This window comes from Lemur catta, chromosome 4 (assembly GCF_020740605.2).
Source record: "Lemur catta isolate mLemCat1 chromosome 4, mLemCat1.pri, whole genome shotgun sequence".
Taxonomy (NCBI): Eukaryota; Metazoa; Chordata; class Mammalia; order Primates; family Lemuridae; genus Lemur; species Lemur catta.
Window position 1 is genome coordinate 105,232,325 of NC_059131.1, and position 24,861 is coordinate 105,257,185.

The 24,861-nt window shown below is 42.1% G+C and overlaps 1 protein-coding gene across 6 annotated transcripts in view; it reads left to right on the forward strand.

The window, feature by feature from the left end:
- The window catches only part of C4H4orf19 (chromosome 4 C4orf19 homolog), an 89,853-nt gene that overhangs the window by 40,263 nt on the left and 24,729 nt on the right, over positions 1–24,861 (forward strand). Inside the window, exon 2 of one of the 6 annotated variants that reach the window (XM_045550500.1) lies at positions 23,507–23,616. The exons of the other annotated variants lie outside the window; for them this stretch is intronic. The gene's annotated coding sequence lies outside the window, so the exon portion shown is untranslated. The remainder of the gene's footprint in view (positions 1–23,506; positions 23,617–24,861) is intronic. 6 annotated transcript variants of the gene reach the window in all.

Here is a 24,861-nt window from a genome sequence, read left to right on the forward strand (position 1 = left end):
AAAATCTACCCTCTAGTTTGGGGGATTTTCTTGAATTATTTTGTGGATGTTTTCTTCTCCTGTGGATTTTTCATTTTGTTTTATTTCACTTTCTAGATCTCCTGGGATTCCAGGATTGTTTATCTGCTTTTCCTATCTTTCCTCTTACCCATTTGTCATTTCACTCTATTCTCTTCAATTTTAACTTCTGTTCCTTTGATAGAGGTTTTTATTTATGCTGTTATATTTTTAATTTCTAAGAGGTCTTTTTTGTCTCTGAATGCCCTTTTTTTACAGCATTATTTTCTTGCTTCATGAGGCAAATATAGATCCAAGGTCTCTATTTCTTTTATCTTAGAGCTTTTTAATAATAATCTTTGAAATTTTCTTTTTCCTCCATAGTTTTTGGTCCCTCCAGATTGCTTCTTGTCTTCCCTGGCTATTTAATAATCATTGACAATCTGTTCACATGTAGGAGTATGGGACTAAAAACCGAAGTTCTGAACATCTTCTGAGCCAGGCGCACAGGGCCTGGTTGTAGAAGGTTCTCATCCTCACAGAGGGTAACTCTTACTGGAATGATCCACTTGTTGCTGAACTTCCAATGTCAGTGTCTTTAGGGATTTCCTCCTGGGTTGGTTCGATCTGCTAAGAAAGCTATTCCAAACTCTTGCCTGGAGGGTGAGGACTGTGTTGCCAGGACCTGGGAGTTGAAGGTAGGAAGCAGACTGAGGAATCTCACTATGCTGTGTGTGTATGTACTTAATCCTCCTATCTTTATATATTAATAGTATCCCACCTTCAATTTTGCCTGGTATTTCCCCCAATTCAGAGACCCTCTGGGTTGGCCCTCAACACAAGATAAACACCTTGGGGTCCTGCTGAGGTGGAGGAGGGGTATTCACCCAGGTGCGTGCAGTAAGGGACATGGAGGTGTGAGCTGCTTCTTAGACACAGTTCATCCACTCCCCACTGTGGTCTCAGTCTCCCGCTCTGTGTGAAGCACCTGCTGCTGCCGGGCCCTCCTCTGTAAATCGATGCCACTGCCACACAGGTTCAGCCTTCTCTGGTCCACTGAGTTAGTGGCCACCTGACTACTTGCTTTCTAGCTTCCAAAATTCTGTTACTATCACCTCTCCCAGAATTACTATTAAACATATATGTATACATATATATATAATTATTCTAGTTTTAATAAGATTCAGGGTGTGGCGAAAATCAATATGTTCAATTCACTGTCTTTACCTGATGTTCTGCCAATGCACATTATAGAAAGATGCATTTACCAATATCCACACAGAGGTCCAAGAACATGTAATTATTTATTCTAACTAGTGACAAATTATAGGATTCCAATGTATTTTAAAAATTGTCAATCAGAAAAAACTAATTCACTTGTGAATAAAAATTTTCCTTAATTCCCACTTCTTAGCCCCCTCGTTGAACGATCATTTTAGGCTTACCCCACAAACATTTATTAGTATTGGCTTTGTCCCTGGCACCAAAGCAGACAACACAGAGCTTATAATCCTCTCTCTCCCCTGCCACTCTACTGAAAGGCAGATATCATGACATGAACGATTAAAATATAAGACTGTATTTCATTTGTAAAATGCCCTAGGAATTTTTACAGGTGAAAGAAACTATTCTTTAAACTACTGACAGTATCAGGAAAGTAAACATTGGCATCTATTACATCTGCAAGACAAACACTTTATAATTTTTTCTAGTGTTTCCTCAGTGGTGTGCAACTGGTTTTTTGAGCAAGGGAATTCTTCTTTGTGCTGGATAAGTCCAAGCATTACAGTTTGATTAGCACATAAGCATCAAATGCCATTAGGTTCGCGTCATTAAGAAACTAAAAAACAAGTCCTGTCCCACATTTCCAGGTATCCCCTATAGGGCAGCAGCTGCCTCTCCAGAAAAGCACTAATTTCTAATGCAAAACTTTGAAATGGATTTCCTTTCCATTTTATTAATACAACAAAGATCACAGAGACTCTGAAAGATTAAATAAGCTCATTGTGGTCACCATTAGCTGCTCAGTGCCAGCACCTGATTTCAAAATTAAGTCAAATTCCAAAGCCTGCTCTACTTAGCTGCTTCCCATTGCTGAAATAATTCAAGGAGGCTGTATTAGTCAGCTCTGGCTGCATAACAGAATACCACAGACTGGGTGACATAAACAGCAGAAATTTATTTTTTTACAGCTCTGAAGGGCTGGGAAATCCAAGACCAAGGTTCTGGTAGGTTTGGTTTCTGGTGAGGGCTCTTGTCCTAGCTCATAGATGGCACCTTCTCGCTGTGTCCTCACGTGGCCTTTCTTTGGTGCATGCATGAGGAGAAAACAAGCTCTCGGGTGTTTCATCTCATGAGGACACTAATCCCATCTGATCATGGTCCCACCCCTAGGATCTCATTTAATTGTAATTACCTCCATAAAAGCCCGTCTCCAAATTCAGCCACACTAGAGGTAGGGCTGTAACTTTGGAGGGAACACAAACAGTCCGTAACAGGGGTTGATGGGTTGGTGACTGACAACAAGTCACTAGATTTGGTGATTGAGATCACAGATTAACTTTGGGCAAACAGTTTTAGTACAGTGGTAAGGCCAGAAAGTGTATGAGACTGATTAGAAAATGTGATGGTTGTTTTCTATGGGCAGTAAAGGATGGAGAAAGATGGTGGAGTCCCTCGAGCAACCCTTCAGAGTTGAGAACCTGGTGATCAAAAAGTGGTATATTGAGCAGATAATAGTCATCCTGTGAAGTAGAATCTCTTTGTTTTGTGCTGCTATAACAGAACACTTGAGACTGGGTGATTTATAATGAACAGAAATTTATTGGCTTGTGTTTCTAGAGGCTGGGAAGTCCAGGATCATGGGGCCAGCATTTGGTAGGGGTCTTCAGAAGGTAGAAGGGCAAGAGGGGACAAACTTGCCCTTTTATAATGGCACCAATCCCCCCAGGAAAGGCCCAACCTCTTAATACCATTACAATGGCAATTATATTTCAACATGAGTTTTGGTGAGGCCAAGCATTCAAACCACAACACTTTCTAACTCAAGATATCAGGATTTATTTTAAGAGTATATCTAGTGGTAAAGTAGCATTCACTGGACCTGGATATAAGGGCACTTTTGAAATCTTCTCACTGTTGTGATCCTCCTAATCTCATGCCTTTGACTGAGACCCACAAAAAATACATTTTACGTAAGCAGTGTAAGTATACACACACACATGCATACACCTGAAACAAAATTTATAAAATTATATGTTCTGATTTCTATTGCTGCATATTAAACCAGCCCCAAAGTTGGTTGCTTTAAAATTAAATAAAAATTGCTCACAAATGTGCAATTCAGGCAGGACTCATGGGCAGTGGAGATGGAATATCTGATCTCTCCTACCCCACATGGCGTGAGCTGAGGCCGCTCAACAGGAACTGAAGGATCCAGCCTCCAGACTGCTCGCCCACGGTGCTGGCAGTTTGTTGCTGGCTATCCGTTGTTAGCTCATCCAGGGCTGTGGGCCAGGGTCCTCTCCTGGCACTGCTGGGTTTCAAGAGCAAATGTCCTCAGAGGAGAGGGTGGAAGTACAGGGAACCTTTATGAGCTAACCTCAGAAAAGACTTTATATCACTTCTCCCATTGTTTTGGACCAAATGTGTTCCTCCAGAATTTGTCTGTTGAAATTCTAACCCTCAATGTGATGGTATTAGGAGGTAGGGTCTTCGGGAGGTCATTAGATCATGAGGGTAGAATCCTCATGAAGGGGATTCATGCCCTTATAAAAGGGATCCCAGAGAGCTCTGCTCACTCTCTGTGCTATATGAGGACACAACAAGAAGATGGCAGTTTGAAACCTAGACGAGGATCCTTTCCAGAACCTAACCCTGATCTCGGACTTCCAACCTCCAGATCTGTAAGAAGTAAATTCCTGTTGTTTCTAAGCCACCCTAGTCTACGTACTTTGTTACAGCAGTTCACAACATATTTTATTGTTTGAAGCAGTTGTAAGCTTCCAACCAGGTTTGTGGGGAAGAGGCAAAGACCCCACCACTCAGTGGGCAGAGTGTCAAGGTCACATTGCAAGAAAAAATACATGGAATGAGAGAAATTATTTTGGGTAACTGTAGAAAATACAGTTTGCTGCCCTATACTTACCTGTCCTGTACTGTATTATACAACAGCTGTACTGTGCTGCAGTACAAGCAGCACATTCTGATACATCACAGTCCACTTTTTTGCAACGCTGATGATTACGGCTAAATTGTGTTAACAATCTACTAATGGCTCACCATCCTTAGTTTGGAAAACACTGTCATGTACAATTATGAAATGGGGACAGTAGTAAAAAAAATGCTAGTCTATATTGGTAAACTGCTTTAAGAACAATAAATATAGGGCTTATTGAAATATATAACAGAAATATTAAAATAAAAATATTTGAGCAAAATGAAGTTTGCCATTTTTTTCTTTTTAATAATTATTCATCAGAGCAAGATTTGGAAATCTCAGCTGAGTTTATTTTGTAACAAAATTTTAACATATATCAGTGGCCCAGACCAAAGTAAAACCTCTAGTTATTATGACACCCATTATGCTGCTATAATTTTTTTTACACAAAGTGTCTCTGACCTTATTGTTAGCAATATACATAATCAAGTGATTGTAACACAATCCTTTAATTTCATTCATTCTTCACTTGTTCACACAAAGAAGTGCTTTGAGTATAGACTTGAAGGTTCTTATGACAAGATCTGTAGCTAGGTAAGCACCTGGTACTATGGAGACCAAAGAAAGCGTGATCCAAATCCCTGTCCTCTAGTAGGGTCTGTGCACCAATGGAATGGATATCACTCGAGAGCTTGTTGAAAAGGTAGAATTTGGTGCCAACCCTAAACCTGCCAAATCAGAATCTGCATTTTAAGAAGATGCCCCAGGAGATTCATGAGTACCTTCAAGTTTACATAATATTGATCTAAATCAGTGTTTTCCAAAGTGTTTGAATCATGGAACCCAGCGGACCCCAACCTTTTTGGCATCAGGGACTGGTTTCACAGAAGATAATTTTTCCATGGACCAGATTGGGGCGGGGGGTGGGGGGTGGTTTCAGGATGATCCAAGCTCATTACATTTATTGTGCAGTCAAACCTCTCTGCTAATGATAGTCTGTATTTGCAGCCCCTCCCAGCACTAATGTCACTGCCTCAGCTCCACCTCAGGTCATCAGGCTTTGGATTCTCACAAGGAGCACACAACCTAGACCCCTCTCATGCGCAGTTTACAGTAGGGTTCGGCTCCTATGAGACTCTAATCCTGGGGCTGATCTGACAGGAGGCAGAGCTTATGCGGTGATGAGAGATGCGGAGTGGCTGTAAATGCAGAGGAAGCTTTGCTCACTCACCCGCTGCTCACCTCCTGCTGTGTGGCCTGGTTCCTAACAGGCCACAGACAGGTACCGGGCTGTGGCCTGGGGTTGGGGACCACAGATATAACCTATCAGTAAAAAAATTTGGCATGAATATATGTTTATGTGTGTGTTTGCATAATACACACATACTGCTATGCTAATATTGTATAAACAGTATCATATACCAAATGTAATTCTTTAACAGATGAGATAAACAGAAATCAGTAGGAGTTCTAATATTTTTCTCCCAGTCCCTGATGTTTCGTCTTATTAACTTCCAGAGGTACAAGCACTCCATTTGGGAGCCTGCTGGCCTAACTCACACCACGAGCTCCACTAGCTCCGTCCGACTGTGGCACGTTGCCCAGACACACGTGCACGCTCTTGTGACAAACTGCAGTGGAACGAATAACTCATGAAGTTTCATGCATTTGAAATTCTTTTCCTTCTTTAAAAGCAAATATTTGTTGACACACCTAACAGATCATTAGATTTTGGTTTCTTAGAAATTAATTGTAGATCTTAAGGAACTCTGTTACTTAGTGCTGGTTATAGGAAATGGGTAGTAAACACCTATTTGCCTGTGAGGTGATACAGTGGCATAAATGTTTAATAGGATAATTTAAAAACGATCTGAGATTTCTGATTCTAAAAATTATAATATAGGCATTAAAAATTATAAAGTGCTTGTACATATTTTTTGGCATGGAAAATACTCATGGTATATTTTTAAGTGAAAGAGAAATAAAGGCTGGTGGCAACCACAAGTTAATGGTGACTATCTTTGAATGGTATTCATAACATTTCTGTTTAATTTTTATTTTATAGTTCTTCTGCAATGATCATGTATTATTTGTGTAAGAAATCAGTCACTTACAGTGACTTCACTGACATGCCCTGAGCCTTGGGTGCCTAGTGGGGTTGGTCCATTCTTTGCAGAGTTACCAGCATCTGCCAGTCAGTCTTCACGTAAAACCCAAGGGTGGGTTATGTGCTGTCTGCGTTTTCCTCTGTAAGTGATCAGAAATCACACGCTCTGCATGTCACATACACATGTACATGATCTGCCTGTCCCAGTTCGTCTGGGCTGCTGTCACAAGTCACCATAGACTGTGTGGCTTAGACAACAAACATTTATTTCTCACGGTTCTGGAGGCTGTAAGCCTGCGGTTGCGGTGTTCACCCTCTTCTGGATCACGTCCTTGTGTGGCCTTCTTTGGTGATTCGAGCATGTAGAGAAAGCAAAAATGATCTTGTGTCTCTTCCCCCTTTGGCAAAGGCAATAACGCATCCTGGAGACTCCACCCTCGTGACCTAATCACCTCCCAAAGGCCTCACTCCTGACATCATCACACTGGGGGTTAGGGCTGCAGCATGTGGATCTGGGGGACACATCAGACCACAGCACTCCTTTCATAGCAAGCTTAGCGTTCACATGTCAAAAAGAGGAAGTGTCCAGGAGTACCAAGTGAAGTATAAAGTGGGTTCCTTCTTCAAATACTTTGCCCAAGTTATGTTATCTCCCTCATGAGGGCATTTGAGAACAGGGATTGCATTTGTAATGTATCAGTTATCTACTGCTGTACAACAAGTTACCCCAAGACTCAGTGGTTCAAACAACACAAACAACAGCAAACGTTTATCAGCTCTGACAGTTCCTGCGGGTCAGGAATTGGGGCGTGGCCCAGTTGGGCCTTCCTGGCTTGGGACCTCTCAGGAGGTTACAGTCAGATGTGGACTTAGTCTCGGAGGCTTGGCCGGAGCTAAGGATGTGCCTCCAAGGAGGCTGAGTCGGTTCCTCCCCGCCAGCGCCTCCCCGCAGGGCCACCTACTGCCTGCACAGCACGGCAGCGGCCCCCAGGGAGCGGCTGGGAGGCCATTCCAGAAGCTGCGACGCCTTTGCTAACCTGCCCCGTCACGCGCCGTGTGGTATTGGTCCCACACGGGCAGGGTCTCCCTGACTCACTGTGGGGAGGGGGCTATACAAGGACACGATACCAGGAGACAAGGATCGTTGGGGCACCTAATAACCGTCCTGTGACGGCTTCTCGTCGCTTACTGCTCAGTAAAGACAGGGCTTTTCAAGTGAAGTGGGGGCTGGACAGACGCCCTCCTCCCGAGTGCACCCACAGCAACGACCGGGGTGATGCTGGGCGAGACCAAGGCAGGCAGCACTCAGGAAGTCCCAGTGTGGATGGGCACGAAGGGTTCTGCAAGAGCCCCGGCACTAGAACAGGGAAGGTGAAAGCTGAAGGACTTCAGCTTCTCTGACGATTCAAGCATTCAGATTTAAGATGGAATTATTGTAGGCCTCAGATTTACAATTCCAAAATTTCTTCAGTCCAAAGAAACTAAAATTGGAGATTATAGAGAAAGCAGTTTGTCATTTCAATTCTGCAAACCTCTGTGGGCTTGCTCTGGGATGGGCAAGGGACGGCGACGGGGCAGTGATGAGGAGGAAGGAAACCAACAAGGCAGGAGCAGCTTCCTGGGCGAGGTGCATGGTTGCTCTTAATTTTTATAGCAACCCCGGTCAGTAGGTGTTGTTATCCTCATTTAATGGGGAAGAAACCGACCCTACAGGGTTTACAGTCAGCCACACAGCTACTTAGCGAAAGCCAAAATTGAACTTAACGTCAAAATAGGGCTTTACGGCATCTACAAATGAAACCAAATTGGATCAAGCGTAGATACAGTAGCCACGGGGACACCTGAGGTGGTGAGAACTGGCCGCGCTGGCCCTGCGGGACGTGAGCAAAGCGAATCTCAGACCAAGTTCTCCGCGCACAGACTTTAAACTGCGCTTGCCAGCAGGCAGGCCCAGAGCGGTGCAGCCCTCTGCCCTGTGACTCCTAGTCTCGCGTTCTCCTGCCACCACCCTGCAGGGAAGACACTCGGGTCACAGCCTGACCACATTCCAGACATGGGAGTCTGTCCACCCACGTCCGCGTCGGGCACCAGAAATCACAGGACCGGAGGCCAGCCTGGGGCAGCACACCTGGGGGGCAGGCTACAGACCTCACTGGATTCTTCTTCCCTGTTCATCTGGGGCCAGGGAAGCCCACCTGCATGTCTTGAATCCCACAACTAGTGTCTATTTCTAAAATTTATTTTCCCGATTAATAAGCCATTACTTTCACCAATAAAAACCCATTTCCACCTTTCATTCGTTCATATCTTAATCAGTGGACAGCTGGAGTGGCATTTAGTAACCACTTCTGTGTGTGACCTCCCTTATTAGATACCAGTTGATCACCCCTGAAGCGTGAATTTCTGAATCCCCCTAGGGTCCAATAAACCGAAACCTACACTGGTATCATGCTGTTTGTGGCGTAGTAATGACAGATGTGAAAGCAAAGGAGACCTGCAAATTCTTAGCCCAGACAGCAGATGCAGGGGGAGCTAAGTCGAAGGCTGAGTTTCTTTCACACTAGAATCCAGTACCATTTGTTTTACGCTTAGTTATTAAATTGCTTCATGTGTTGGACTTGGCTTCTTAATCAGATTATAAAATTCTTGGAAAGAGTGAGTTGCATACTTTTTAATTCTTCTATAATATCTAACAGTGCTAGGTACATATAGGTCTAGAATAAATAATTTTTAATTATTAAAATTTATGGCGATATCTTACAAAATATTTGGTTTTTAGGATTCTATATTTGCTTTGAGATTCTAAAGTACCCCAATGGACAAAAATCCTAATGACATTAAAAAAACTACCTGGCTCAGTTGAAGTGAGTCAGTGCAATTTAGGAATGCAATGAGTGATGGAAATGGTATATTTTCATAGGTTTTTTTTTAAAAAGAAAAAAACAATTCACAGCCTTAGTTCTAACATCTATTATGCTTCATCAGGGATAAGCATAAAGTATGAATCATAATACGCAGTCAATACGTAATTCCAGTCAACAGCCAAACATGCGGCAGTGGTCTCGTAAGATTATCATGGAGCTGCAGGTGACTCGGTAACACGATGCATTACCCACGTGTTTGTGCTGATGCTGGTGTAGACACACCTGCTGTGCTTCTGGCTGTATAAAGGCACAGCACATACAATCGTAATAAACAGCCACGTTACAGGTGTATGTATTTACTATACTATGCTTTATATCATTGTCTGAGAGTGGTGCTCCTTCAATATTAAAAGAAAAAAAAAGGTTACCTGTGAAGCAGCCACAGGTGGGTCCCTCAGGAAGTATCCAGAAGAAGGCACTGTTGCCACAGATGACAGCTCCGTGTGTGTTGCCGCCCCTGGCCACCTTCCCGGGGGACGAGACTGGAGGTGGATGACAGTGATATTGGTGATCCTGACCCTGTGCAGCCTAGACTAATGTGTGTGTGTGTGTGTGTGTGTGTGTCTTAGCTTTTCACAAAAAAAAAGTTTAAGAAATTTTTCAAAAATGTTTAATTAAAACTAGAAAAACAATTATAAAGATATAAAGAAAGAAAATTTTATACAGCTATATGTTTGTGTTTTAAGCTGTTATCACAAAAGAATCAAAAACTTTAAAAATTTACAAGTTTATAAAGCAAAAAAGTTACAATAAGCTAAAGTTAATTTATTATTGAAGAAAGAAAAATACTTTTCATAACTTCCATGTGGCCTAAGTGTCCAGTGTTCACAAGGCCGACAGCAGTGTGTGTAGTGTCCTGGCCTCCACCTTCACTCACCACTCGCTCACTGACTCGCCTGGAGCAGCCTCCCGCCCTGCAGGCTCCACTCATGGTCAGTGCCCTCTACTCATGAGCCTTTCTTTTTTTTTTTTTTTTTGAGACAGAGTCTCACTTTGTTGCCCGGGCTAGAGTGAGTGCCGTGGCGTCAGCCTAGCTCACAGCAGCCTCAAACTCCTGGGCTCGAGCAATCCTCCTGCTTCAGCCTCCCGAGTAGCTGGGACTACAGGCATGTGCCACCATGCCCGGCTAATTTTTTCTATATATATTTTTAGTTGTCCAGATAATTTTTATCTCTATTCTTAGTAGAGACAAAGCCTCTCTCAGGCTGGTCTCGAACTCCTGACCTCGAGCGATCCACCCGCCTTGGCCTCCCAGAGTGCTAGGATTACAGGCGTGAGCCACCATGCCCGGCCTACTCATGTGCCTTTTTAAATCTTTGCTGTGTAGATATGTTTAGATCCACAAAAACTTGCCACTGTGTTACAGTTGCCTACGATATTCAGTGCAGTCACATTCTGTACAGGCCCGCAGCCTAGGAGCAGTCAGCTATCCGTCTAGGCTAAGGGCATAGTGGCCTGAACCATCTAGCTTTGTGTCAGTGCACTCTGATGTTTGCACAACAAAATCACCTAACGATGCATTTCTCAGAATGTATTCCTGTTGTTAAGCAACATGTGATTGTACAAATATAAATGGCGATATCTGGCTTCATTTCAGAATTTTCTAAATTGAGTTTGTCCATTTCTACCGATTTTAATTATTTTGAGCACCAACTCCAGGAGACAGAAGTTAGCACTGGGTTTGTTTTTATTCCAGGTACTGCTTGAATACTAATAGTTGAAAAGCACCGTAATATTTGACCCTGAAGAGCTTTGACTACAGGATTTCATGTTGTCATTCATGTCCTCAGCAAGGAATACAGCTCCTAGTATTTAATGTGTAATCACTGCACCTCCAGCAGTTGGAGCCATCTAAGTGTTTGGTTCTGTTACGCAACAGCAGTGAGCCACACAGCAAACCTGCAGCCACACCCGACCCAAGAGGGCCCAGGGCTGGGTTTTTGGTTTTGTTTTTAACCATTGCACAACTATGTGAAGTTCTAAGAACTTGTTTGGATTTTAGCTTTGGGATGCAAATCTTTGGGGCACCTCTTTGGGGAAAATAGAGAAGAACCAACAGAATAGCTCCAGTGTATGTCTGATGAAGTAAACAATCTGGGGAGGCAAGAAATGCCTTAAAAAAAAAAAAAAACAAAAACAAGCAAACAAAACCCCCAAAACCAAAAATCCAGCTCCTTCTCCAATTACCCAGAGAGAGGAAGAAGCCTGTATTAATTCATTGCAGTGTTCTCCTCAGTCTGGGGTAGCAGTGATTCAAGGGTTAACGTGGAAAGACTAATCCTATAAATTTACTTTGTATTTCTTCCAAATTTGGGGGTATAGCAAATTTTAAAATATTATAGTTTAAGGAACTGTTCTCATGAACAGTTCTAGTCCTATTATATACATTGTATAAACTCTACCACCAGAGAAAAAATTCCTACTTTGTTCCAGCTTAAGTTTGGCACACACACACAGACCCACACATAATTTATTATTATTACTTAAAAAAAGTCTATTCAGGTAATCTGGTTCAGTGCTCATGGTTAGAGATTTTAACTTTAACAACTTAACAATATTTGGTTTATCATATGTTGTGCTCTTTTTTCAATTTAGAATGTTTTCTACCCAGAAATCCAGTTTAAATTTTTATAAAACATGATGATATGGCAGCTAGAACTCAAATCTCTGAATTGAGTGATGCTAAATTTAATAACATATTACCTAAAGTCCTTATGCCTTAAAATGTTTCTAGGCTAAATTCTGTGATTTCCCCAGAAGCACATATCGAATTGTCTTCAATACCGTGTGACATAAATGTATTTATTGTAGATCTAGGTACTTTAAGTTGCAAGCCATTAATTCTTTTAATATTTCTAGCTTTAAGTATCATATGTATTTCTTCCTTTGTATTTTGTCCCCAACCATATGATTGTGTACTATTGATTCTATAAATACATTTTAAAGTTAGGCTGACTCCTGGTGGCTCTATTATCCTTTCTGTGCTTGCAACTCTCAGTGTTTGCTGAAATTGTCTGTGGCTTATCAATTAATCCTCAGTGTCCCTGCAATCCAAAATGAAGAATAGCGTTTCTAAAGGAAAAGTGAGGACTTTAGGATCCTTACTTCCTTGAGATTTGATTTGGTTAATAACTATCGCAAGCGGTCTGTCCTTTCTAAGCTTGGAAGAACATACTGTATTCTTGGAGGGGAAAAAATGAAATCATGCAGCCTGCTACCTGCCCATTTAGGAGAAAGGTGGAAGCTGGCCTCTTCATCCACGTTCTGTCTGTAGCCCCCTGGCTAACCTTGAGTTGATTTGAAAGGAGGAAAGAATGCAATGTGCTACCTACCACAGCTATCCGTAGGTGTTCCACCCGGGCAGTGAGCTAGACACATTCCATGGCTAAATCTTGTGGTTCATTTAATACAACAAACCTGTCAGATAGGTATTATTACTCCAATTGCATGTTAAAAAATAATGAAAGCCCTCTTGTATTTGTATTGTTTTGCTTTGTTCTTCAGATGTCTGCTTTAAAAAAAGGAGATAAAGAAAACATCTAAAAAGGCCTGAATCCCAAAAGTAATAATAAATATTCTAAAAAACTCCTGAAAAGATTTTATCTTCCATCTAAACAGAATGTTCCTATTATCTTCGTAGAGTACATAGGAGGCAACTGAGTCTTCCTAACTTCTAGCACCTCATAAGACAACCCAGGATTCCAACCTAAAAACATCTACTGTTAGAATTTACCCTTTGAGTCTGTGCTAAAGCTCTCCAATGACAAATTTTTCTTGGCTTTTTCTGCTATTGGCTGAGAAGGGATGAAAATAGCAATCCTCGGGCACCGGGGAACAGTCTTCCACGTGGTCAGGAAAACTGATTGCAGCTGGGCTCTGCCCACACCCGCTCCTCCCTCAGGCACGGCTGAAAGCTGCTTCTCCTTGGAGGAGAGGAAGCGGCTCTCCCAGCTGACCCGCGTGTGTCCAGAAGTGGAACCTTTCACAGTGCTTCTGTGATCGTCTTAATGATAGACATTTAATTATTGAGCATCTGCTGTATTCAGGGCATTAATCTAGGAGCTCTGCATGCGTTGTAGCAGCCCTGGGAACTGCATTCTCCCCATTCTACAGCTGAGGAAACTGAGTATTGCCTCAAAGCCACACGACTGTGCTAAAGTCATTTCCTCCCACCTGCTTTTTACGAAATGTTAATACCCTACTGGAAACTTCATACCAGACAACCCGCCCCCTTTAGGTTGATCAACGCAGCAGGGCAAGCTGGGCCTTAGGGTCACTGTTGATTGACAGTTAGTGACGTGCGGCTGAGGGAAAGTTGTCTGGGAAACACATTGGCCCTTCAAGCTTAAAACCCAGAAAACTTGGGCCAGAGCCAGCCGGCACGAGCTGCGAGATTTCAGACTTTCAGAAATTTTGTGAGATTTTAGTTATATTAAAAATTAAATGCTATTAAAGTATAATTAAATAAATTATATTAAAAACAAAGTAAATAAATACTCAAAGTTCATCACTGCCAAAATATTTTATTGTTGTCTGTGCTCTCGAGGTCATTTACGTCACTGTATTTGTGTGGTGCAAACACTGTATAATGATGTGCCACCTCACGTCTCTTCACAACTTTGTGTTCCGTGACTTAACATTGCCAGCTTGAAATCAGCCAGGGCTGGAGCATTTACACCATGGAAATCGGCAACGGCTATAAATCAGGGCCTGATTTATTGTTCTGTTGCTTGTCTGTGATTAAGAATGTGAAGAAAATGTTAATGCAAATTACACTTAAAAGTGTGTTGAGTCTATAGCTGTTCTATGCAAATAACACAGAAAATTCCTTGAGGAAATTTTTCTTCTAACATTCAAAAACTATTAGCAGATTCACAGAGAATTTGCTCATGTCATTAGCAAACAAGTGAAATTCCAAAATATATGTTCTTTGTTTCACTCTCCTCTAAATTTGTTCACTTAAACATATCAACCAATATTCATGTCCAGACTATACCTATTCATCAGTTAAAACCATAGGTTAACTATGGATAGAAGAGTCTGGCAAAACTCATTTGAAGCATTCTGTAAAAATCAATTCTCTATATGGAATTTATTATTTTTTAAAAAGTTTTATTTATTATTTGTAAACTGTGTGCTGCACATCCTTTATTTACAATAAGCATTTTTTTCCTACAGAACTAGTTGTTAAACACTGGCCAGCACACCACTACGTGGGAGGTGTGACCGGTCTGCAACCGTGCACCTGCCTGAACCACAGAGTGAAAATGACGATTTCCCCAAAACAATGGCACCATTTTGAACATAGTTGAAATAAGGAACATAGCTTTCATCTCATTGTTAATAAGGAGAAGCTAAAAACTATGCTGACTACTTCTGGGATTGAAATTTCCACATTTGCCCACTAGCAAGAGTGAATATTGTCAAGAAGCCTTCAAACTACCCAAAAGCAGGCTATAGATAAACATCTCCAAAACGTCATGCATTTTGTGCAGTGTGTACATGTATTCATGTTTTGCTAATGAATATTATGGAATCCATTTCCAGCTATTTCTGACTTAAGCAGCGGGATTGCCCCCCACCAAAAGAACAGTAAGTGAATGTACTTTACATGTTAGGATATCCAGCTAAGAAAACTTTAAGGATTGAAAATTAGAAATTTAATCCAGTCTCATATTTACTTAGTTGAGTGAATTTGAAGTAGGTTAAGAGCTTATCAGTTTCTGGTTTTGTTTTACTTCTATCCTGTACTATTCTCTAGAAATACCCTTGTGATCTATGAATTGTCACACATATCTTTATATGCTCAGTTACTTAAATCTACTTTAATTGGTTTTGGATTACTTCCTCATTACATTCCACACTGCGGAAGGTAGGGCTGTTCTGTTGATTTTAGCTTTTATAAGGAAACATTCTTTGATCTGGAAAATTTTCTCACTGCCCTCCTTCTCACCTGACCCTTACAGATATCTAATATTTTTTTGTTAAAAAAAAGAATGAATGAAAAAACAACAACTGGGGATCCTTCCAATATTTTCTAGAAAATTGCTTTCCATTTGTAGGAGTTGGAGTGCTTAAGTGGAAAGGATAAAAGTGATACCTGGGCAAGTTCTGTTTGACTCAGACTTGGATAGTCATCCAGTGGAGACAAATCATGTCTGCAAAGTTGATTCCCTTAGGAAAGTAGGTGGATTGCCAAACAATAGTGGGAAACATTTACAGTGCACATTTTCCTAGTGATTATCAGGCAGAATTTTTTTCTGCTTTTGATATTTGGTGTATGCCAGGTTCTTTATTTTCTTAGGATGTCCATTTTACCTAGTTCATCATAAATGATGCTAAAAGGAAACCCTGATAAAAAGTTTTTGGCTTCTTGTAATTTTGCTGTTGCTTGGAGGAAAGCAATGCTATTTTTTTGTTTGGATTTTTCAGTAGCATTTAAGGAAGCAAAATGAAATAGTAATCCATACAGAAATAGCAGTCTTTCTTTTTTGGTTTACTTTTGAAAAATCCCTGCTCCAAGAAAGATACAATTAAAATCCAAAGTCATTGGCATTGATCAGAATAGATAGATAATACTTTTACTAAAAGATGAACTCACAACCATGACATTATGGAATCATGAAGCCCTGGAATTTAAGTCCCAAGAACCCATGTCCAGGAAGGTCATGCAAATGCATTCCGGCTTGGCCTCAGCTGGGACTCAGGTAGAGTCAGGTATCTTCTTAACCTGAAGCCATTCCTTGGACTCTCCTTCCTTTAATCCACCAGACGGTCCTGAATCTAATAATAGGAGGCCATATGTTTAGGGCTTATTGAGCGCCCACTATGTGCTTGATACTGGGTTAAACACTGGGCAGCTTCCTCGTGGCATTTATATTTGTCTTAGTCTGTCCAAGTTGCCATAACAAAATAAGTTACACTGGATAACTCATGAATAATAGAAATTTAAAATATTAATAGCTCCAGAGGCTGGGATGTCCCAGATCAAGGCAACAGCAGATCTGGTGCCTTCAGGGCTCACTCTCTGCTGCATCTGCTGGTGCCTGACTGCCGTGCTCACAGCGGAAGGGGAGAGCAGCTCCCTTACGTCTTTTTTGTAAGGGCACTAATCCCATTAGTGAGGGCAGAGCCTTCCTGACTTAATCACCTCCTAAAAACCTCACCTCTTGATATTTCACATTGGGGTTTAAGTTCAACATATGAATTTTGGGGTGACAGCAACGTTCAGACCATAGCAATAGTCTAGCATAGAACAGCCTACAAGTCAGTGAAAATTCTTTCCTTTATTCAGGTAGAGTTGATTGAATACCTGCCATACACTAGCTGTTCCTCTACATCCTGAGGATGCAACTGTGAAAATTGCAGCTCTTTTGTCTGAGCGGTACAAGAGGGTGCTGTGGGAGTTCAGAACCGGGACAACTAATCCAGCCTGGAGGCATCAGGAAACCTTCTGGAAAAGACCAAGATTAAGAAGGCACAGCCAGCCAGGTGCTATACACAGGGCTTTCCAGGAAGGAGAGTATGCGTGGACAGTCCCAGTACAAACTCCCAAAGTGTGAAAGTGGGAGGGATTTTTTAAAGAATCGAGGATTCTCCTCTATCCCAACACCTTATCGTCCCAATCCCCACCATTATTCAGTGGTTTTTTGCAGATGAGGTGAGGTCACAGTGATGCCGAGAGCCAGAGAGGAAGGGAGTGGGGAGGGGTCTAGGCAGGCGGGTCCCAGGGTCACACCTGTATCCACCTTTACCTGCATTTCTAGTCCTTCAGGTCTGCCACAGCTAGGGGGTGTCTGGTAAGCGGATCAGTAAGTCACTTCATTTTGATTCCATATTTATGGAAAACTAAAAATCACTATTTCAGGACCTGTGCTTGTGCTCGCAGTGACTTGAGAGATAGGAAAGGGGCCTTATCATCACCACTTCATGGGTGAGGGTGCTGGTTTCCTCACTGTGAGCCACGGTGCCCGGCCGGAGCCGTGCACCCCGGGTCTTTGGGGTGTAGACCTCTGACGTAGGGGACAGTCAGAGGCGAATCTTGGCTCTGCCGCTTGCTAGTGAGAGGATATAAGGCAAGTTCCTTAACCTCTAACCTTCGCTCCCTCACCTGTTAAGTGCCTCCTAGAGTCTCCGTGAGGGTTCAGTGGGACAATGCACAGGAACTGCCTGACAGCAAGCACTCAGCAAATACGTGTTATCATTCTCCTGTTCATTATGAACAATAGGCGCTAACTCAGACTCTGTGGTTGTGAAACTGAGAGACAGACCCCTACAACGCGGACCACTTGGCCACGGGTGGACGCCTGGGAGCACTTGGCACAGCCCTTTGATGGTTCCGTTTGGGATCCTATTAGGACTTTGATCGGGAGGTGGAATTTCACTCACCTTGAAAAGGCAAGCCTAGCTAAAGAGATGCAATTATATTAGTTATCTATTGCTGTGTAACAGATCACCCCCCAAAATATAGCAGCTTAAAACAAACATTTGTAATCTTATGGTTTCTGTGGGCCAGGAATCCAGGCATAGCATAACGCAGGACCTCTGGTTCGAGGTCTCAGTCAAGCTGTCAGCCAGGGCCATGGCCAGGCAGGACTGGGGTGGAGAATCTGCTTTCAGGCTCACTCAGGTGCCCGTTGGCAGCTCTGCGAAGATCCACTTCCGAGCTTACTCGTGTGGTTGCTGGCACGCCTTGGTTCCTCATCCTGCACTCAGTTTGTCCTACGGAGCTGGAGTCAGCAAACCTTTTCTGGAGAGAGCCAGAAAGGCAGTATTTTCGACTTTGCAGGTCATGCGGTGTCTGTTGCAACTACTCATCTCTGCTGTGTAGCTCGAAAGCAGCCATAGACGATGCATAAATGAATGGGCATAGCTACGTTTAATAAAGTTTTACTTCCAAAAATGTGGCCCAACTCCTGCTCTAGATCTCCACAAGGATGGTGGCATGGCAGTCACGTAGCTTCCCAGGGCTTTGTTCCCAATCCGTAACACATGTGGGTTACATTAATATCTTCTTGGGGCTTTCTCCATCCTACACAAATACTATGATTCTATCTTAATACATTGACTGCCATGCTAGAAAAAAAAATAATATTTTCCTTGGGGCCACGGCATTTTATTATGAAAATAGAATAAAAACTTTGAAAACAAAATGATCCTTTTTAATTTAATGAAAAAATTTGTTATTTTTTATTGTTTTCTGTGCGTGAGTTATACGCAACTTGAAAAATACCTCTCTTGGCTCCCAAGGTGAAGAAACGTGTGAGTTACATATGCTTTAAGAGACCCTGGCCTCAAAACTAGCATGAGTTAAATACAACTCACTTGGCAGTTAATGTGTTAACCTTTATTCATTGTAATAGCCGTTATTCTCTCTGTTGCTCTCCGCTAAAACTAATAGCTTGAGCAAGGTGTCCAAATACTTTACAAACCTCATCTAGGATGGGAGAGATTTAGGGATGGATAACTTAACTGAAGTGTTCAGGTCCCTGCTGTCAATACATGCAGTCTCAGTTATTCCTGGCGTGGCTGGCCAGCTTGGGGCAGAGTGATGGGCCCACAGCACCAGGGCCCTTACCTGCTGACAGGAGAAGAGCTGCAGGACCAGTGGCATCATACTCGTAGCTTCATGTAACTGAATGTCTGCCCTGTGCCAATACAAATATGTAACCCATAAAACAGTTCTTAATGATCTTAATACATAGATACTTAAGGACTCAACAATAGTGACACATCTACACAAGGTACATTCTGCCCCCCAAAATTTTCCTTAAACATAGTAATTGCACAAAAATATGCCCCTAATATCTCCTTTTGCATTACATTTATGATGCACATACAACCTGGTTTTTCTATAGAACAACTCAAGGTTTCTCAGAGGTTGACAGAGGCCTGGATAGCTTTTTGACCTTGTTTTTGAAGCTCTTGCTTTATTAAAGTAGTAAAATAATGCAAAGCAGATTATAAAAATTGAAGAATATTTTAAATGCTTACATGTACAAATTTGCAATATTGTATACATGCATAAAAGTGATAGAATTTTCCTATTCTAAAGTATTAATTCATACGAATTGACAGATTTATTATGGACAAATGGGTCTGAAGTTTAAAGAGGAATGATGAAGACTGTCTTCGATCCTGTACTGACACAGTAGTTGTGGGTGTGTATTTGGAGACACTTGCCAGGAGTCTACATCTGAGGACTTTCATTGACAGGAAGGGAGCCCGGGTTGATTAACCTCCTGATCTCCTATTCCCTGTGCACCTCTGCAGTGATAGGCTTGGCTGCGTGCATCCTGCCATACTGAAGACTCCACGGTATAAATGAAAAGCTTAAATTGTGGCAAATTAGTACCACCCCTATGGAAAACAGTATGGAGATTTCTCAAAGAACTTAAAGTGGACCTACCAGTGAGTGTAACTGCACTGCAGCCTGGGCCCAGGGAAGAGCCTGGCTGTGACCCCCCTGAGCAGCAGTGGGCACATCAACCGACAGCACCACAGCTGCAGTGACTTGGCCCCCAGTGCTGCCTCAGTCCATTCTCTCTCATTCACCCTCATATGCCCCCAGCAAAAGGCACTTTAGATATCTGAGACAAATCTCTTATGCCACATATGTGAAAAAATTGAGACAGAATATGGACTTCGTAAATAGAAAAGATAACAGCCAAAGGGCATTGGAGCACCTGCAGATCTACAGATTGACTGTGGACCACTGCTCCTGGGGGCCCAGCTGCTAACAGAGACGCACCTTGAGGCCAGACACCGTGATTCACACCTGTAGTCCCAGCTAGTCAGGAAGCTGAGGCAGGAGGATCACTGAGGCCAGGAGCTCGAGACCAGCCTGGGCAACAGAGCGAGACTGTCTCTACAAAAAAAAATTTTTAATTAGCCAGGCATGGTGGCACACGCCTGGAGTCCTAGCCAGTCAGGAGGCTGAGGCAGGAGGACCACTTGAGCCCCGGGGTTTGAGACTGCAGTGAGCTGTGATCGCAGCACTCCACGTCTTGCCACCTCCACCTGGGCAGAGCTCGTGCTGCTGCAAAGAGAGAGAAAATTATTAACTTGATAGGAACAGAGACTTTGGCACTGATTCCCCGGGGTCGATTGGGTGGGGTCTTTAACTATTTGGAAAGGAGTGTTTCTGCCTGGTAACTGCTGGGCAGGTCTTCCTTGCACTCTGACCTGCAGTTTTGAATTTGCATAGCAGTGATGTTTTGTGGATGCAGCACTTCCTGGTTTGTGCTGGAGGAACTTAGCCTCCTGGCTGCAGGTCCTGGGTCATCTTTACTTCATGTCAGAAGAAAAGAATGGAAAGACAAGGAAAATCAAAATCATCTCACACATTAAAATTATATCATGTTTATAGTCAGCACGGTACACATTGAACTTGGATGATTTAACCAAAAATGGAAAGTTGCAAAAATGTTAAACTCTAGAGAAGAATGGTTAATTATTATAACTGGCAGGGGTCACTCTTGGAATAATTTGCAGCCATTTAAAACAATTATTATGAACATTATGTGTTGTCATGGAAGAGGTCAGAGACATAATGCTTACTGAAAAAAACATGTATAATGATCAAATCAGGGTATTTAGCATATCCATCACCCCACCTATCTGTCATTTCTTTATGGTGAGAACATTCAAAAGCCTCTCTTCTCGCTACTTTGTGATATACTATAGCTTACTGTTATTACAATGTGTAAAAAAAATAAAAATTTAAAATTACCAAAAAAAGAAAAGAAAAAGCAGGCCATGCTGTTTATATTTTGTGTAAAATTAGTATGCTGATAGACATAAACTAAAACAAACCTTGGAAAAAACTGAACACATAACACAAGGTTAGGTTGCTATGATTATATTTTCTGTGCTTATATGTATATGTGTATGTGTGCATAATGACATCAATTTTATATGTATATACAAATATATAACAATTTTTAATGAATAAAAGGTCTCACTTTAAGCACTTGGAAAAGATCAGAGATATTTGTCAGCACATCAGGTGCAAAAAGAAAGTTTTTATACTTTAAAAGAATATTTAGAATTGGGCGTGTACTAAGGACTAAACTTTAAAATTCACCAATAGATGAGTGACTTTTACACTCTATACTGCAGATGATTGTGCTTTACTGAAGTAACCAGGATTTTTCTTTTTTTCTATAGAGATTCTAGATATAAATCACGGTTCTGTTCCCTTGGTTTAAATGCTCCTCTTTGATCATTACTTCACACAATGAAAAGATATTTCCTTGTGCGAGTAGTGGTTAACTTCTCATAACCTCAGACAACAAAGGAGCCCCTGTATGAGAACGCAGGAATTCCTCTTGGAATACAGGGAAGGCTCCCAGCTGATTCGCATCCAAGGAAGATGTTGCAAAGCTTGCAAAGCTTGTTCGGAGAAAGGAGCCCAGCTTGAGCTCTTTGCTCTCTATTCAGATATTGACCCCGCTTGGGGCTGGGGGTGGGGCCAACCCATCAAAGAAAAAGGGAAAACAAACCTGAATGCATTTACAATTTACAAGGGAAAGTTAATTCTTGCAAGCAGTGTTAGTGCCAACTCAGGCTTATCATATTAATATTTAGAATTTAACTGCACTTGGAAAGAAATTTTGTTATTCCTCTCACAGAAATTAAAGAAGGTAACTCAGATAGACCATCCACTCTGTGGTGTAAACTCTGCATAAAACCCGTCTGCGGGTAAGTCCCAGGCCAGGCTGGCGCAGTTCACCTTCACTAGCTGTGCCCTGGTCCCACCAGGGAGTCCAGCCTCAGGACCTGCAGCTCTGCAGAGTCAGGCCCTCCCTGGCACTCAGGGCTCCCCCCACCTGACCCCAGCCCACCCTTGTGGGTTGATCTGCCACCATGCTTCCTTTATCCACCCACAAACCTTCCCCACCAGCCACCTTCCTCACATCCTTACCTGGTTGGGAGGATTCATAAAACAACATAAAATACCTACGAGTGGGTCCGACATGTCCTGGGCTTTGAGTAAATGCTGGTACCCTTTTCCCTTCTTCTTTTTCCCTTTGCCCTTTGAGCATAAATTCTCCTTCCTATTAGAGACACTCAAGTTCTAGGACAATGATAGATCCTTTAACGAATCCTGGAAAATGGGGTAGCGATGAGAGAGGTGAGAGGAGAGGAGGGCCTGCCTTCTTCCCCACTGACGGGCCCCTCTCTGCCAGCCTGCACACTGAATGCTCCACCTGCTCATTCGGAGTCACGTGTTATCTGTACACCCCCCATGAAGGAAGAAGGCACAGAGAGGTTGAGAGATTTGCTCGAGGTCACATACTTTGTAAGGGGAGCTAAGATTCAAACTCAAGAGTTTCTGACTACAGAGCTCGCCCCTCTTCCCACTATGCAAAAGTGCCTTCCCAAAGACTCCCAGACTGCTGGTCCCCAGCAGTATTAGTCTCCAGCCCCTGGGGGTGGTCAGTCAGTATCAGGAGAAATACCCCTTCCTAGTTCAGAGGTGGCTCCACTTGAAAGCTAAATTGCTAGCAAAGTAAAAATTCCACTGCATGGATAGATAGCTGGTTAAATATCAAGCAAGATTTCTATTTGCTAATAGACCATGGAATGTGATCCTTTAGGGGTTTAATGTTGTACTTGACAATGCTGAAAAAACCACCATTTAAGAACATCTAGACCAGCACCATCCAGCAGAACTTTCTGTGATGATGAAGTGTTCTGGGTCCACACTGTGCGATACAGTAGCGACCAGCCACACACAGCTTCTGAGCCCTAGAAGTATGGCTGGTTAGTTTACCCGAGAAACTGAACTTTTAATTGTATTTAATATTAAGTAATTTAATTAGTTACATGTGGCCAGTAGTCACCATTTGGACTGCACAGCTCTAGAGTATTCTGAAAGGTTGATTGCCGACCCCCGTTGTCATAGCACTTTGCCTACACGCTCTGTTACATCTCTGGATCGTAATTGTTTTTACATTTTCCTCACCTGGCTAGATTGTAAGCTGTGTCTTATTCTTCCTGCTGTGATCACCGCTGGTACGTGAACTGGCCCACAGCACTAGACGTTTAATAATTAATGTCGGTTAAATAAACAGATGTGCAGTGGCCTTTTCAGAAGCACGACTGTTAGTGTTTTCCATAATCTAACTTTTGCTCACGGCTTCACTCTTGTGAATAAATTGGTTCCCAAATCTGCAAATAAAACCCTGACTGCTCACCTGTAAGCACTTTTCTCTTTTCTCAAAGGAAATCACAGCTTTTAACTAATTGTTTTGGTATTTGCCTCTTTCTCTCCAAATGAATGTTTCTATTAGCATTTCTTGATTTTTTTTCCAGTGTTAGATATTATCTCCCACCAAGGAAGAAGATAATTCAACACCACTTCCTGCCACACCACACAGAGGAAATGTTCCCATTCTCCACCAAACCTGCCTCCTTTAATTTTGGTTAGTTGAATATTACCACTATGTAAATACTGTTCACAGAGAAGACAGGTAGTGAATTACCATTGTATTTCCTTTCGTGAACAACCTTTGTCTGGAGGTAACAAAAGGCTCATTTTCATTTACTGAGTGTTCTGTACACTTACCACTGATTCAACCCCAAATTCTTTCCCTGTTGTATCATGTAAACCTTTTCCCTTTGGGACACTTTAGTCAATTTCATCTCTCAAAAGAAGGCTCTCCAGAGCCGTCTCACCTCTTCCCCCCGGAAGGAGACGCCCTTTCGACCCTGTGTGCCCTGCTGGCATTCTGGGACCTCCCGGCACCTCTTTCTGGGGAATACCTGGTCTCTCTTCTCTACTTAATGCCCTGTTTCCTGTATCCCTTCTCATCCCCTTTTGCTTCACTCCCTCATTTGTTATTTCCTTCGTCCAGTAGCCTCCTGGGGAAAAGTGTATGTTTAGAGTTTAGAGACCTCTCGTATCTGAAAATGTCTTTATCCTACCCTCGCATTGAATTGGCAGTTTGGCCAGGCTTAGAATTGTTTGTTATGTAAGTGTATGTGTGTTTAAGAAGTCCAAAACCATTCTGATCCACAGCTCTTTGTACATCTTTGTTTGTTTTTTTGTTTTTTACCTTTCTGAAAGCCTGTAGGATCTTCACTTTTATCCTAGCTCTGAAATATCACAATGATATGTCTCAGTGTTCATTCTAATTTTATCCATTGTGCTGGGAACTTGGGGAGCCCATTCAGTCCAGAACCTCCTGTCTTCCGATTATGTGAAATTGTCTCAAGTTATTTTGGGATGAATTCCCCCTCCTTTTGTTCTGTCTCTCTAGAACTCCTGTTATTTGGATATTGGACCTCCTGGAATGGACCTCTAATTTTTTTATCTTTCCTATTCAATCTTCTATGTCTTTATCCCTTTTGCTACTTTATGTGAGGTTTCCTCTCCTTTTTCTTCTAGATCCTCTATTGAAATATTTATTTTTGCTGTCTTGTTTTAATTTCCAAGAGCTTGTTTTGTTCTCTGACTTTTTAAAAAAATAGACTTCTGTTCTTTTTGGATGCAAATAATATGAGGATATTATTGTCAATGGTTTAGGGTTTTGTTTTGTTTTTTTAAGTTTTCTTCCTGCTACTGTTTGTTTCCTCTAGGTGCTTTTAGTTGGTTGCTTGGTTGGTTGGTTGGTTGATTAGTTGGTTGATTGGTTGGTTGGAAGGAACAGATACTGTTCATTTTGTTG